The sequence below is a fragment of the Neovison vison genome, chromosome 1, assembly GCF_020171115.1.
Source record: "Neovison vison isolate M4711 chromosome 1, ASM_NN_V1, whole genome shotgun sequence".
Classification (NCBI taxonomy): domain Eukaryota; kingdom Metazoa; phylum Chordata; class Mammalia; order Carnivora; family Mustelidae; genus Neogale; species Neogale vison.
The window spans coordinates 22,656,175-22,661,600 of record NC_058091.1 but is presented as its reverse complement, the minus strand read 5'-3'; positions in this window follow the sequence as shown (position 1 = coordinate 22,661,600).

The following is a 5,426-nucleotide window of genomic DNA, read 5'->3' as shown; positions in this document are numbered from 1 at the left end:
ACGCCGCCGCCAACCCGGAAGCGCCGGCGCCGGGAGCCTGCGCGCGGACGCCGGACCACGTGGCCGCGGAGGCGCCCGGGGCGGGGCCGCTGTGGCGACTGCGGAGAACCGGGGGCGGCGGATGGGGCGTGGCGTTGTCGCTGCGATGGTGTAAGTTTTCGGCCGTGTGAGACAGGATGTCTGTCATCCGCACTTAATCAGCTTTGTCTTTTCCCAGGCGCGGAAGCTCACGTTGAGTGTGTGACGAATGAATGAAATCGCCTTTGCATTCATTACCGTCATCACCACTGTCTTCGTCTAATGCTAATGTAATTATTATTATTATTTGCCTCCTAATTATTTTGCACATCTGTCTTCTCCTTTTCCTTCCCACTTCCTATGCCTAGTCCAAGGGAGTGAAGAGAGGCGATCTAGTCAGACGGAGCCAGGTACTGAGTAATCTTGGGCAGAGCCCTCATCCTCTCAACCTGGTTACCGTACCTGTAAAATGGAGACGTTAACACCAGTGTCAGCTGGGTTGCCTAGCTGTGGGGTAACCATTATTAGGTGGGTAATGGATTTAGTGTTTGGTTGAGTTCATATCTACTAGGATTAGAATTAGCGTTGTGGTTATTCAGGCTTTCATTGTCTTTCTGACCAGTCTTCATTGCAGTCCTGTCCTCTCCAATGCACAGGAGGAGGGAGAGCTCTCCAAGTGCAGATCACATCCAGAGACTGGAGTCACTCTCCTGATTAAAATCCAGCGTGACTCCCATGTACCCTCCTGATGAAGGCCAAGCTTCTTGATATGGCCTACCAGCCCCCTCCTACTTCTCTCTCCAACTATTTCAGCACTTTCATTCTCTCAGTTTATGATTCACCAGTACCTAATTGCTTACACAGATCTTCCTCCATTTACAATGAGGGTGTGCGGTGATAGACCCATCGTAATTTGAAAATATCATAAGTTAAAAATATTGTAAGTCATTTAATACACCAAACTGGCTGAACATCATAGCTTACCTTAAACGTACTCAGAACACGGACATTGGCCTGCAGCTGAGTCAAATCATATATTTGACCTTCTAACAGGAAGCCCATTTGGTAGTAAATGTTCATTATTCACTCCTGTAATTTATTGAAGACTGCACTGAAAGTGAAAACCAATGGCTGTCTGGGTACAGAGTGGTTGTGTATGTGTAAGTGTATGGGTCGTTTACCCTCACTGTGATTAAGTGGCTGACTGGGAGCTGCAGCTTGCCGCCAGTGACCAGCACCACTAGCCTGGCAAATGATCAAAATTCAAAATCTGAAGTACAGTTTCTACTGAATATGTGTTGCTTTCCACATTATTGTAAAATCAAAAAATTCCAAGTCAAACTGTCATCAGTCAGGGACCATCTATAATTTATCCCTCCCAATTTATACACTTCCAGATCTCCAGCATGCCACCCCATTAGCCTTCAAGTTTTATTTATTTGTTTTAAGGATTTTTATTTATTTCAGAGAGAGAGAGCCAGAGAGAGAGCAGGAGCAGAGGGGGAGGGGCAGAGGCAGAAGCAGACTCCCCACTAAGTAGGGAGCCCGATGTGGGGCTCTATCCCAGGATCCGGGGATCATGACCTGAGCCAAAGGCAGACGCTTAACCGACTGAGCCACCCAGGCGCCCCAGCCTCCAAGATTTTGAAACTGAAGATGTGATTTACCAGCCTGGTTCTTTTAAAATTTCACTAGTTTGTATTAAATTAGCCCCTTTTCTGAAGTTTTCCCTTTGTCTTGAATTGCCTCTAAATCCCAGGGTTTATGGGGATCCAAGCGGGATCCGAGTGTGCCCTGCCTGACTTCTACGTCAGTAGAAAAGTGAGTGAGGGGTCAGCTACCCCATTGTTTCTCACTGCCACAGAACTGCAGGAAAAACATTGGTCTAATGCAGGTCCTCAAGCCAGCTGAAGATCAGAGCCCAGTTAAACCAGGCACTTCCACTCTCTGTTTCAGTCCCTGCTCACTACGGCTCAAGCTCCGTGATAGGTGGTGGGTCTGGGGGATCTCCCAGCGTCTGCCACTCACCGCCGAGATCAGTCCTTTCTTCAAGGCAGTTTCGTTTAAGATCCATATTGACTTTTCTTGACATATTTGTTTTTGTTCTCTTTGGTTATAGCCGGCTGTTCTACCTCCTTCTGATCTTCATAACTTTACATCCTGCAGAACAGGTTTTGGGGTGCCAGTTATTCATGCAACAAATATTTATTCAGTGCCTACTAAGTACCAGGCTCTGTGTCAGGTGCTAGGGATGCAGCAACTAACAAGGCCCTTGCCCTCGTGAGCCTTAAACTCTACAAAGAAGAGAAAGGACACAAAAACACAAGTGAACAGATCATGTAATTTCAGAAAGTGTTAAGCTTTATAATGATGATAAAGATTGACAGGGCAAGTGGAGGGAGTAGGGTGACATTGAGCTAAGAGCTCCATAATATGGAGCCTGCTTTGTGGAGGTCTGGGTTAAGAATGTTCCAGGTAAGGGAAAAGCAAGTATAAAGGCTCTGAGACTGGAAGTGAGCTTGCTGATTCTGAGCGACAGAAAGGCCTGTGGCTGGGAGCACAAAGAGGGGGGAGGAGATCAGAAGGAAGGTTGCCAGATTTTGCAAATAAAAACATGGGACATGCAGCAAAACTTGAACTTCAGATAAATAATGAATAATATAGCATGGGCATTCTTTTTTTTTTTTTTTTTTAAGATTTTATTTATTTATTTGACAGAGATCACAAGTAGGCAGAGAGGCAGACAGAGAGAGAGGAGGAAGCAGGCTCCCTGCGGAGCAGAGAGCCGGATGCGGGGCTCGATCCAGGACCCTGAGGTCATGACCTGAGCCGAAGGCAGAGGCTCTAACCCACTGAGCCACCCAGACGCCCCCTATAGCATGGGCATTCTTATACTAAAATAACGTATGTTATATGATCATCTAAAGTTCAGATTTAACTGAGCATTCTGTTTTATCTGACAATCTTCATTGGAAAAGATGTCTGATTCTGACAATACGGGAAGTTATGAAAGCCTTTTATGACAATTATGAAGAACACTTCCACTATGGGATAGCTAGAAATGACAGCAGAAAATGCGTAACAGAATTTAAAGGAAAGTAAAGGGCTGAAAAATGGAATTGAAGTCAGAGTAGTAAACTAGCTTTGGAGCCACGGAAATCCTTAGCCATGGTGTTTAGTGAAACCAGAAGCTAGAGGCTTAGGTTTTAATGGGTAAACTGGGACCAGAAGACAATGTCTTTGATGTGTATGCGGTAGGGAGTCCGAACAGAGACCCTTCTGCAGAAAGCAGACCCCTCAGAAGGGCTACAATCTCCATGAAAGGGTGGTCTAGGGAAAATAAACAAATCTGCCTCCTGGCAAAGGGAGATAGCAAGAAACATATCTTTCTTGGTCTTGGCTCGAGGTGAGAAGGACAAGTCTCCTCCAAAAATTTGTAACCACTCAGAATTTTAAAAAGAACCACTACTTGGAAAGTCCTTCCAGAAGTTAAAATGGAATCAATGAAATTTAAAAATCAATGGATAATAGTTCAATAACGTTTATACATAACCACACACAAAACTCCATGGACAGATTAAACAGATGAAGTTGATGTACCTAAAAGGTAAATCTAAAAATATTACCTAGAAAGCCTGTCTGAAAAAAAGGAGATGGAAAGTATGTAAGGGAGGTCAAGGGACACAGAGAACAGAATAAGAATGATTTGTCATATAATCTGATTGGGATTCCAGATAGAAAGATTAGTGAGAATGAGAGAGAAACAATATTTAAAGATGCTGATGAGAATTTTCTGAAATTGGTGCAAAACACAAGTCTTCAGATTTGGGAAACATAACAGATTCCAAGAAGGCTAAACAAACAAAAATTCACAACTAGATACCTTGTATCTAGTTGTCAAAGTGCAGAACATCGAGATAAAGAGATCTTAAAAGGATGTAGAAAGAAAATACTAATTACCTATCAAAGAAACCCAGTTAACTGACAGCTGAGTTCTCCACAGCAACAGTGGAAGCAGGAAGTCTTGAGTGGAGTGATAACCTCCAGCATCATTGTGAGGACATAAGTTTCAGCTCTTTGGGGTAAATATCAAGGAATGCTGTTGCTGGCTCATATGGTAAGAGTACGTTTAGCTGTTGAGTTTTGTAATCAGCTGCCAAACTGTCTCCCAAAGCGACTGTAGTGTTTTGCATTCCTACCAGCGATGAACAGAATTCTCATTATTCCACACCCTTTTCGGCATTTGATATTTGTCAGTGTTCTGGATCTTGGCTGTTCTAACAGGTGTGTAATGATATCTCATTGTTTTAATTTGCATTTCCCCAAGGAAATGTGGAGCACCTTTTCATGTGCATATTTCCATCTGCATATCTTCTCGGTGTATTGTCTATTCGGGTCTGTTACTCATTTTTAGACTGGGTTATTTGTTTTCTCATTATTGAGTTTTAAGAGTCCTTTGTATATTTTGAATAACAGTTTTTAATCAGATATATATTTTTGCAAGTATTTTCTCCCAGTCTGAGGTTTGTCCTCTTATTATTTTGACTGGGTTTTGGCAGAGCAGAAGTTTTTCATTTTAATGAAGTCCTGTTTATCAATCATTTCTTTCATGGATCATGCTTTTGGTGTTGTATCTAAAAAGTCATTGCCTTATTCAAGATCATCTAGGTTCTCCTGTATCTCCTGTGTTATCTTCTAGGGATTTTATAGTTTTGCATTTTACATTTTGATCTGTGATCCATTTTGGGATGATTTTATGAAGGGTGTAAAAATATGTGTCTAGATTCATTTTTTTTTCATGTGGATGTCCAGCACCATTTGTTGGAAAGACCATCTTTGCTCGTTTGTCAAAGATCAGTTGGGTATATATAATTATGTGGGTTCTCTTTTCCGTTCCACTGATCTACTTGTCAATTCTTTTGCCAAAATGACACTGTCTTGATTATTGAAGCCCTATAAAAAATCTTGAAGTTGAGTGGTGTCAGTCCTCTGGCTCTGTTCTTTTCCTTCAATATTATGCTGGCTATTCCAGGTCTTTTGCCTCTCTATATAAACTTCAGAATCAATTTGTTGGTATTCACAACATAACTAACTGGGATTTTTATTGGGATTGCGTTGAATATGCAGATCAAGTTGGGAGGACTGAGATCTTGACAATATTGAGTCTTCCTGTGAACATGGAATACCTCTGCATTTAAGTTAGTTTTTTTTTATTTCAGTCAACAGAGTTTTAAAGTTTTCCTCATATACATATTATACATATTTTATTAGATTTATACCTAAGTATTTTATTTGGGTGCTAATATAAATGGTATTGTGTTTTCAGTTTCAAATTTCATTTGTTCATTGCTGGCATATATGAAAATGATTGACTTTTATATATTAACATTGTTTACTGTAACCTTGTT